Consider the following 12,151-nt stretch of genomic DNA (forward strand, 5'->3'; position numbering starts at 1 on the left):
ATTTTTAAAACCCAGAGATGATGACCTGCTTTAAAAGGTTAAAGAGCTAAAAAGTGGCCAGGAAACACCCTTGCGGGGCTTTTATATCTCGGAGGGTAGGGGATGGGGATAGTGATAGTACACATTTCTAATCTAGCTTACAGAAACTTCACAAAGCACTCTAGCATTTTCAAGGATGTTTGTTATTTCCCTGTGATATGGCTTTATATCAAGTATAAATAATCTTGCTTATTTTGTTGAATGGCAAATGATGAAGGATAAAATAAGAGGGTGACATTATGGCATGAGATAGAACCAAGTCTTCTGGAACCTGTGGTTTTATGATCAGATTTTGGACAAGTCGTCACTGAGGTCTGCGAAATCTGCACTGGTAGATGGCATTTCTGTGACTCTTGCCAGGCATTGTCCTCCATACTCTTGGCAGCAGCTGGTCCTTTCCAGAAATCTGCTATGACCAATGAAAAGAAATTGTTCAGGTGACTGTAGGAAGGACACAGACAAGATAGCTGCTTAAAACTCACATTTCCTCTGTACCAAAGAACCATACCTGCTTCCTAAGACCTGAATCACTTACCCAATTTATATATCCCCACTGCTGTATAATGCACTTTGTTCAAAGAAATTCCATACTAGAATGACTTCTCAATAATAATTTTAATTTTGAATAATCACCCTAAAAATAAACTGGTAGGCAGGTATTTAGGGATATTAGCTGAGTAAAATGATCTGGCAGATCAGAGTTTACATATATATATTTGAGCCAAGCTGGCTGTACAAATGTTCTGTAATTTTGCTCACTGGTCCACATGGTAACTGCAGGCACAGAATAAAGCTTGTGATCTCCTGACCTTGGACATGGGCATTGAAACCACAGCAAGGGCACATCCTAAAACATTGCAACTTGAGACTAAGAATTCTTCTAATGCATATGGGCAGGTAGTGTCTATCCTTTGGAAATGAAGTAGTTAATATTTCCTTTTCTTTCCATCTTATAAACCAAGGCAAGACTCTGCAGAGCCCATGAAAATTTAATAATTTCCTTTTAACAAATAATCTAAAGGAAAACCATAAAGGAAAGAGTTATATAGTTATCTGTACCAGATTTTTCCCTCCCTTTCCCACTCAAAGGATTTGAAAAAGGTGTGTTTATACCATTTAATTCTTTAGCTTCTGCAACTGCCTCACATTCTTCAAGTAATACAGTGCCAGAATGAAGCAATGTGATTGAAAAATGTACAGATATATGAAAACTCAAAAATGGGACTCCTGAAACTGTTGATAATACTTAGATTACAAAATATAAACTGTTTTTTCCTAACTCTACCAAAAATATAAAAATAAAAATAGTTTGGCCATATGAGTGGGCCAGTTTGTTTGAGGCTGAGGGAGAAATATGGGAAATGGAATCAGGGAGAAAATTCTGTAGCCTTTTTATATGTGAAAGAAGTGTATTAATTTCCATAAAACATTTTGTAAATAGATGACATCTTCAGAACAAATATTGGCAAGAAGTGATAAAAAAGTGGTAAAATATTAAGGCAATTTTAATTACTTGTTAGAGTTTAGAATTTTGTGTTGTCATTTCCCACAGTGTCTTTTCTGCTAAACTACGTGTACTTTATAAGCAATACAGAGATTAGAGTCATTAACCAACCCAGTGTTTACACTAAGCAAGAAATGGCTTATTTGCAATAATATGATACACAGAACTGACCTGTTTGATCTTCAGTTTTCTCTAGTACCTATAGTTGCATAGGTAAAATATTTTGTTTATCAAAAATTCTGTGTAGGGGCACCTGGGTGGCTCAGTCAGTTAAGCGTCCAACTTCGGCACAGGTCATGATCTCACAGTTCTTGAGTTTGAGCCCCGAGTCAGGCTCTGTGCTGACATCTCAGAGCCTGGAGCCTGCTTCAGATTCTGTGTCTCCCTCTCTCTCTGTTCCTCCCTCACTCATGCGCTGTCTTTCTCTGTCTCTCAAAAATAAATATTAAAAAAATTCTGTGTAAACCCAACATTATTATTAATCTATCAATTAATATATTTAATTACTATTATGAGACTTAGAGAAAATAAAACTGATCAAGCAGAGAAACTGCTTTTTAAAAATTTTATCTGTGAAATTAACAAAATAATGGGAATTAATGTAAAATAGTACATGACATAACACCAAATAAGCATGTATATTGCATAATAATTATTTCCATGTTATTTACATTAATGATTTAGACACTAGTGTTAAAACTAAATAGCCTAGGGGCGCCTGGGTGGCGCAGTCGGTTAAGCGTCCGACTTCAGCCAGGTCACGATCTCGCGGTCCGTGAGTTCGAGCCCCGCGTCAGGCTCTGGGCTGATGGCTCGGAGCCTGGAGCCTGTTTCCGATTCTGTGTCTCCCTCTCTCTCTGCCCCTCCCCCGTTCATGCTCTGTCTCTCTCTGTCCCAAAAACAAATAAAAAACGTTGAAAAAAAAATTTAAAAAAAAAAAAAAAAAAAACTAAATAGCCTAATGCAACCTACATTGTGGTACTTCCTGGGTTGATATTTTAATAGATGTTTTGTTAAAACACATAGATGACATTATGAAATAAGTTTTAAATAGTAATACATAGGGAAAATAGATAGTGGTCTTCTGGTTATCTGTAAAAATCTGTGTTTTGGGTTTTTTTTGGATGTGATACAATTATAAATTATTTCTGAGGCTGAAATTACGTTCTAACATTTTTGTTTCTATGACTATTGGGCTCTTAGTTTCTACTTTTTATAATTTATGGGGCAATATTGGGGAATGATACACCTGTCTTTAGAAGTAAATTTACAGGGGCACCTGGGTGGCTCAGTCAGTTTGGTGTCCGACTTCAGCTCAGGTCATGATCTCACAGTCTGTGAGTTTGAGCCCCGCATTGGGGTCTGTGCTCACAGATCAGAGCCTGGAGCCTGCTTCAGATTCTGTGTCTCCCTCTCTCTCTGCCCCTCCCCTGCTCATGCTCTGTCTCTCTCGGTCTCAAAAATAAATAAAAACATTAAAAAATTAAAAAAAAAGAAAGAAATTTACAGAGCATAAAGGAATAAGTTTATTTTACTTAACACAACCCAACTTGTTTGTGTTTTATCCTTTGAGAATCAGGATGCAGGTACATATCTCTCAGGCTTCATTATATTATCAGAAACTTACCTAGTTAAACATAGCCTAAAGCAATTAATTATACCTAATGATACATCTGTTTCAGAATGAGCACGTTAGTAACTTCTAGAAAGGTGTCATATTTTAATAATTTTGATAGTTGCTTCTGAGATCTACATATAAATTTTCATTTTAATAATTTGATATATTAAAAAGCCATGTAAGCATATGGACTATTTAAGCTTTGGAGAATAGAATTGCACTCTTGCAAATATAAGAGACAAGGAGAAGATAAACTGTCACACACTGTAGGCAATAGGAAGCAAATCCTTAAAACCAGATGTAAGTATTGTGTGGAAAAAATGCAGTATTGTAACAATCCCACTTTTATTTCTTCTGTAAAAAATGTATTCATTTAAAGAGGTCTCTGATATTTGGATATTTTCTGCTCAATGAAATCAGTGCTTACATCAAAATTTGCTTTTACAATTTTGTACAGAAAAATATGGTATGGAAAGGAACCTGCTATAATCATTTTTAATTTAATTAGTTCAACTTATTAGTTCAATCTGTTAATTTATTCAAGACTAAATTTAACAAATATAAGGAGGAAAACTGAATCATTATTTTTTTTTATTTTTACTTTTCTTACTGTAAAATGTATATAGTCTAAGAAAACTTCAATTAACTATTTCTAAACTAATTAGAAAAATGTTTACTTCCCAACCATCCAAGTAGATTTTGCTTTAGGATGTAGAATAAAATGTCCTACATGTTATTGAGAATTGAATATAATGTAATTTTGCCCGTCAAATAGAAATAAACCAACCTATTGTAATTTGGTAAGTCACTGCCTCTCTTCTCTTGTTTTTCCTTAATAGTGTATTGAATTAAGCTGCTTATTTTCTTACTTCTTCAGTTCTCTTTGCTTACTTTTCCACTTATTTTTAATACCCCTAAAGTGAGGAGTAAGGTCCTTGAAACTTTTTACTTCTCTGTCTACCTTCTTTCACTTGAAAATGCCATCCACTGTTATAATTTAAATTATCATGTTTACACATATATCTACCAGATTTATATCTTCAATCTTGACTTTGTTGCTAAGTTAAAGTACCACATCTCCAACTTCCTGTTGGTATCATGTCAATTTCATTGTCATCTTAAATTTAACATGTCCAAGAGTATTTTTCATTATCCCCGAAGAATCCAACTTTCTTAATTCACATCTTACTCAGAGAAGAAAATAAATGGCAAATTCTACTTTGAAAAATGTATAAAACAGAAAAAAAATATTTTGGCAGAGGGGGTCGACAGAAATATTTATACATTGGCTATGAGATGAAGCAAGAAATAGACTTTTAAAAAAAAGTATAGTGTTTGTGTGTGTATATTGTAACCGTCAGTCACCAACAAGTCATAAACAGTAAAAATCTTAAGTGATGATACTCTGGAAAGGTAAGAACCCCCAGAGATGAGCTGACATTTTAAAAATGCTGTGTGTTGGGGACATTTGCTGATTCTGATTAGGTAAGGAGGCTAAGAATCCAGGCTTGGAACCCATGGTTAATTATTTCTGGGATATGTAATATCAGCATGGCTTTCAGGGAAAGGGCCTTGAGCGTGTGGACAGTTTGTTGTTGTTGTTGTTGTTGTTATTGTTGTTAGGAAATCAGTGAATTCTATAAGACTACAAATATAAATAGAAAAACTAAAAAAGCAGAGTAAGAAAAAATTGGCAGTCTTACAAAACGGAGATGGAAGATAGGAGAAAGGCTCTATTGAATACCCTAGACTTAGAGCTGAGAAATCTAAAGTGAACCAGGGGCAAAGGAGATGTACAACATACTTTACCAGGGCTAAAATCCAGGCTCAACACAGAACAGCCCTTGATTAAAATAAAATAAGCTGATCATCCATTGCTTCATCTGTCTCATTGAGGAGAAAGGGAAACACCTCAAGAGAAAGATAACATTATCTTAATCTTTACAATTTTTTTTTTTTTGGTACATGATATCAGGCAATTAAAAATTCCTATGCAGGGGCGCCTGGGTGGCTCAGTCGGTTAAGCGTCCGACTTCGGCTCAGGTCATGATCTCACAGTTCGTGAGTTCGAGCCCCACATAGGGCTCTGTGCTGACAACTCAGAGCCTGGAGCCTGCTTCACATTCTGTGTCTCCCTCTCTCTCTGCCCCTTCCCTGCTCATGCTGTGTCTCTCTCTGTCTCAAAAATAAATAAACATTAAAAAAAATTTTAAAAAAAATTCCTATGCATGCTAAAAGAGAAAACCTCATTAATCAGGATGAAGAAAAAAACAGACACAATTGAGACAGACCAACAGGTGATGCAAATACTTCAATTACCTGATAAGGACTTAACAAAACCAATATGTTAAGGAAACTAATGGTCAAAAGTGGAGATAAACTATTTAAAGAGGAGGAATTTACCCTCAAAGAGCCTGGATCTATATAAAGAATCAAGTGGGAATTCCAGGACTGAAAATATAATATTTAAAAGCAAGAATTCATTAGGTGTATTTGTTAGTAGATTTGAAAGATTAGACAACAAGATTGGTAAACTGGAGGATAGGTTAATAGTAAATATCTGAACCAAAGCACTGAAGTTAATATAACACAAAAAGAAAAGGATGTCAGAATAATATAGGGCTGTGCTACAGGCTCAGTATACAAATGTTGAATTTCCAGAATAAGAAAAGAGATATAGTTGGACAGTAGCGATATTTGAAGGGACAATGACAGAGAATTTTCCAAAAGTGATTAAATACATGAACCCACAGATTCAAGAGATTTTCAGATCTCAAGTGGAATAAATATCAAGAAAACCACATTCAGGTATAGCCTAGTAACTCCGTTGAAAATCAAAATCAAAGAGAAAATCTTAAAAGCCATCAAAGATGAAAGAGCCATTGCCTTTAAGGAAACAACAAAATAACTGATAATCAAACTTTCAGCAGAAACAATGACTCCAGAAGGCAATTGAATGTCACCTCTATAGTACTTTAGGGAGTGCCTGGGTGAATCAGTTGGTTAAGTGCCCAGTTTGGCTCAGGTCATGATCTCAAGGTTCCTGGGTTCGAGCTGTCTGTCAGGCTCTCTGCTGTCAGTGCAGAGCCTGCTTCAGATCCTGTGTCTCCCTCACTCTACTCCTACAACAGTCTCTGTCTCTCAGAAAGAAATCTTTTTTTTTTTTTTACATAAAGTACTTTAAAAGTGGAAATCTCGGGGCGCTAGGGTGTCTTAGTTGGTTAAGCGCCCGACTTCGGCTCAGGTCATGATCTCCTGGTTTGTGAGTTTGAGCCCCACATCGGGCTCTGTGCTGACAGCTCAGACCCTGGAACCTGCTTCAGATTCTGTGCCCCTACCCCCCACCCCCGTGCTCTGTCTCTCTCTCTCTCTCTCTCAAAAAATAAATAAACATTAAAAAAAATTTTTAAGTAGGAATCTAGAATTTCATACCCTGCAACAATATTGTTCAGCAATAAAGGTAAAAGAAAAGTATTTTCAGCTAGGAGGAGCTAAGGTAATTCATTACCAGCAAACATGCACTAAAAGAAATAGTAGGTGTACACTTATGATGAGTACTAATATGTGTTATGTTAACTAAGTGGAATTTAAATAAAAACTTAAAAAAAAAAAACTAAAAAGAAATACTAAAGGACGTTCTTCAAGTAGAAAAAGGAAAGAAAGTACCCAGAAAGAAAAATGGAATTTCAGGAAAGAAAGTTAATAGAAAGGATAAATACATGAGTTAAAAACAATGCAAAATCATAATAAGAAAGTCTTTTGGAATTTAAATGTCTATAGAACTAAAATGCATACACAATTGTGGTAGAGTCCCTCCCTAAGGAATATGGTGGAGGCCTTCTCAGAACAAAGGGAGGCAATGTGCAATGTGGCCCAATCAACTCCTATACACATATGCATAGCTTTGACATGAATTTGTAACTTGGACTGTGTCCAATCAGACTATATGTGTCACCATATATGGGAGATAAAGAAGTAGAAATTGCATAGAAAGCTATACCCTGCTGTGCTCGGGACTCAGCCTATTTGGGTCTTAGCTCTCCGAGCCTATGCTGGCACAAATAGTTGCTTCCTAGACAAAAAAGCTGCGGTGTCCTGTTTCTCTGTACAAGAATCCAGCTACACAATAACACAAAAGGTAGAAACTTTAAGTGTTCTAAGTTTCTAGTATTAGCAAGGAAATTGGTAAAGATAATATTTATAATAGATTACAATATTTCAATAATTATATTGTTTCTGGTATAATGACTAAAAGAAGCATAACTGCCAAAAACCCAACTATAGATGAAAAAATCAAATAACAGAAATAATTGATTAACCTAAGTGAATTTAAGAAATGAGAAAAACTAACAAAAAGAAGAAGGTGAACAAGAAAACAAATATCAAGATGGATGCTATAATGTCAAATATATCAATAATTGCATTAAATGTAAACTACTTCACTTAAAAGACTGAAACTGTCAGTCTGGATAAGGACACAAAACCTAAGCGTGTACTGTATATAAGAGATACATCCTAAGTACAAGTATTTAAATCTAAAATTAAGAAAACTAGAACATGTGTACTGTGTACACATACACAAAACATCATGTAATTCTAATATCGGAGAAAGCAGTGTTTAAAGCAAGAAACAACACTAAAGACAAAGAGGGTATGCCATAATGATAAAAAGGTCAATGCCCATGAAGACATTGCACTCAGTATTTATGAATAAAATAATATAGCTGCAAAAAATCTAAAGCAAACCTGGATAGAATTAAAAGGAAAAACAGCCATGTCCTCAATCACAGTGGTAGATTTTTAACTCCTGTCTGAATGTATCAATCGGGTCAAAATTCAAAAAGTATATAGAGTATCTACACAACACAACACACTTAATAAACATATGTAGAACATACCTACCTATGTAAAAGGATACGTATTATTTTCAAAGGCACAAATAATATTCAATTATAAAATGAGTCTTTTCTGTCTTTGGAGGAAAGTCAAAATATAGGATTATTTGCAATTATCCAGCAGGTAGTTTGTGATCAATGTGGAATTAAGCTAGAAAATCTGCTACTATTTAGAAAATAAGCAGTCCACTTCTAAATAACCTATAAACCCAATAGGTTGGGATGGAGATTAAAAAATATTTTGAGCTGAAAATCTGGGGCAATGAAGGTAAAGCAATGCTTACAGTATAACATATGGCTTTACATGGAGATGTTAACAGAGAAGAAATGTTAAAAAAATAATGATCTAAGCTTTTATACCCAGAAACTAGTAAAGGAACAACAGTTGAAACCCCTCAAAAGTAGAAGGATTGAAATAATGAAGAGACCAGAGCTCAATGTACAGATAACAGAAAAAAAAAAAAATTAGTAAAGCCAAATTAGTTTCCTCAAAAATATTAATAAAAGTGTTTAAAACCCTGTCAAGAGAGATCAAGGAGAAAATATAAGTAAATACACATTTTGCTAATATCACAAAGGACCCACAGATTAGATAGAGTGTATTATGAACAAGGTTAAGCCTGTATATTGGACAATCACGGTGAAATGGACAAATTCTGTGGAAGATACAGTTCAAATAAATTTAAAACCTGAATAATCTTATACATTACAAAAATTGAATCATTAGGGGTACCTGGGTGGCTCAATCAGTTGAACATCTGACTCTTGATTTCAGCTCAGGTCATGATCCCAGGGTGATGGGATTAAGCCCCACATGGGGCTCCACGCTGAGCATGGAGCCTGTTTGAGATTCTCTCTCTCTCTCCCTCTGCTCCTCCCCTTCTTGCCCTCTCTCTCTCTTTCTTTTTCTCTCTAAAATAAAATAAATAAATAAAAATTGAGTCATTAATTAAAACATTTTGACAGGGAAAAAAAAAACCCAAAACCCTTCAGCTCCACATGGCTTGTCTAGTGAATTGTTAAAGACATTTAAGAATGTTGTAATACCGATCTCACACAAACTCTTTCAAAGAGTAAAGTGGGCTTGCCTCCTATTCTATCCTATGAGGCCAGCATAACGTTGCTTATGGGAGATAAATGAGATTGTCAAATGACGTATACATTACTGAATCAAAATGTAATATGGTAAATGAGAATTTAGAAAATGCTAAATGTCTGTGTATAACTTTATAAGTGAGTTAGTTTTCACACAGTATTATAATATTTATTTACATTTCCATCTTTCCTACTAAACTTCAAATTGCCAAAAGGCCATGTATCATCATCATTATTCAGGAGAATGTCTGCCATTGACTGCCACTGTAGTTATGTCTACTACATAACAGTGAGGAATTACAGAATCAAGAGCATTTTAGATGTTTATAAATAAGCCTATCTGATACATCATAAAACAAATGCAACAAGTTGCTCTGATCACTATGTTCTAAGCATGTGTTTACCTAACTGTCCCTTCTTCAATATAGGGATCATGTTTTATTCATCCCAGGGCCAAAGGAAATGGCTGACACATGAACAGTGCTCACTGGAATGAAATCAAATCTTAAAAGTGTGGAATTCAGTAACTAGTTCTAACTCGACCAAATAAAGCTCCTGGAAGTGTTACCTTCTACTCCACTATTGCATGGCTAATGGAATCAACATCTCTCAGAGCTGGCCCAGCAATCTGTGCTGGTAACAAGCACAAAGAAAGTAATCCAAGCAACTGGCCACCAAGATCAGTGTTTTTCAAGATAAAAAAATCATAGGACTCACCTGAAGATCTTTTTAAAATACAGATTCTGATTCCTTTGGAGTGAGGCCCGAGTTATTTCATTTCTAATAAATTCCTGTATGATATTTCAATTTGCCCATTAAACATACTTTAATTTGGAAGACTTAGATTATCCAGAACTTTTTTTTTAAGTTTATTTATTTATTTTGCGAGAGACAGAGACAGCACAAATGGGGGAGGGGTAGAGAGAGAGGGAGAGACAGAGAGAGAGAGAGAGAGAGAGAGAGAGAGAGAATCCCAAGCAGGTTCCTCACTGCCAGCGCAGAGCCCAAAACAGGACTCAAACCCAAGAAGCCATGAGATCATGATGTGAGCTGAAACCAAAGGTCAAGATGCTTAACTGACTGAGCCACTCAGGCACCCCTAGATTATCCAGAACTTTTAAACAGAGCATGAGGAGAGTTCCTGTTTTCTGTCTGTCCTTTGAAGCAAGGATCCCAGTGTAGATCTTGATATTTGTGCATATCCAAACTGGTTACCTGATTTAGTACTTGATAGTGATTCTAACCAAGGTATCAAGTGAAGAAACAAAACAGATTACTCAGAGCTCTGGGAAGAATTTATGGTTAAGTTCAACCTTTAATACCCAAGTCATATGTAGACTTCCTCTGTGTGGCAAATACTTTCCAGAAACCTCCCCATACCTTTTCCATGATGGAGCTGACTAACTATGCCTCTAATTTTAGTTTACTTGTGCAATTTCTTTATTATTATGATAAATGATTTACAGAAGCTGAGGAATCTTATGCCCAGAATAATGAAGCTATGGTATGCCTAGTGCAGCTCTGATTGAGAACTAAAGTCATATCTGAGAATTCCCACTTAGAGTTTGGCCCTCTTCTGTGATTAAAACAGTGAAAAACCATTTCACAATTCCGCTGTTTCCTTTCATGAGTCAACATTCTCTCTCCACTAGAACTAGATGACATCTGCAGTTTCTGTGACTCTAGTAAATTAACTGCTTTAGTTTATACTTTTTTTTTTAGTTTATACTTTCTTAACGTGATGTCTTTCCTGCTTGCTGATTCTCCCTCCAAATGCCCGTGTGGATATGAAGAATCCCATCTTGTATTTTGTGGGACTTAAACATGTTTTGGATATTGAAAGGAGGACCTTTCACACAGAAGAGTCTGCATGAGTATTAGCAAAGTTTTGAGCATGAACAAGCATTATTTCTGCCAGATGATTCACAGGCATCAAGTACATAAAATGTTGGTAGAAAACCCCTGAGAGAACAATGAGAATAGGCAAGTTGAGCATCTCCCTGGTGTAGCAGAATGATCTCTGGGTATTGGCTCCCCCGAGTCCCTGTACTTCTAGCGAAGTTCAATGTGTCAGCCTTAGAATGCTGACTGAGCTGCAATCCACATTGCTCAGGATGTTCTGTTCATTCAAAGTCACACCCTTTCCTAAGACTTCAACTACAGCCAGTACATTCTCTTTAGGTTTCGGCTTGTATGGTCTCATCTGTTCTCTTCACAATCTGTTATTAAATATGCTACGTGTGGTTTTCCTTATGCAAACATTCTTTGTCAGTAACTTTTTATTTTCTCTTATAAATCAAAAACTTTGGTTTCAAAACTTTTTTTCTGATATGGACTTTGAGGAAGTCTTTGGGAAGTAAAAAAAAAAAAAAGATGAAACTCTAGGCATTTCTTTCTTTTTGCATTGCTACTACAATTGTAGTTCTCTCTAAAGCAATGAGGATGTCAGTGACACGCTAGGGAAAGTTTGAAAAATATAAGTATCAAAAATAAAAGCACAGAGATTAATATTCCAAGATAGTATCTTTTTGGAAATAAAAGGAAAGCAGATACAAATGTGGACTATACAATTGCTATCCCTGTTTGTCTCCAAAGTCTAATCTGTAGAGATCCTCCTAGAAGAGCATTGTTTGCTGTCTCCAAAACAGTCATGCATTTATAGGCTTATTATTTACAGATCCCACGTAAAACTATGAAAATATGTTTGCATTGTGAGTTTGAGGGCTTTAAATTTAAAAAATACATATATTTTTTAATGTTGAAAACCACTGCAATTTTCTTAAAACCTTGGAACAATTGATCCACAATGGAATGATTTCCTGTTAAGTAGGTCCTAAGGTCCTGAAACAGTTGGCAAGCTTACTTGAGAATTACGTACAGTTCAGCCACATGTGCTCTTAGTCTGCAATAACCTTATCAAAAGCATATCCTTCACTGTAAACCATTATCCTAACATGACCCCTGGAACTCATTTGGAAACTAAATTGAGATCTGCAGTTG

The 12,151-nt window shown here is 35.6% G+C and overlaps 1 protein-coding gene across 3 annotated transcripts in view; it reads left to right on the forward strand.

Moving 5' to 3' along the window:
• Positions 1-12,151, forward strand: part of NKAIN2 (sodium/potassium transporting ATPase interacting 2) — a 981,572-nt gene that overhangs the window by 530,139 nt on the left and 439,282 nt on the right. The window lies entirely within an intron of this gene.

This window comes from Panthera uncia (genome assembly GCF_023721935.1).
Source record: "Panthera uncia isolate 11264 chromosome B2 unlocalized genomic scaffold, Puncia_PCG_1.0 HiC_scaffold_24, whole genome shotgun sequence".
Taxonomy (NCBI): Eukaryota; Metazoa; Chordata; class Mammalia; order Carnivora; family Felidae; genus Panthera; species Panthera uncia.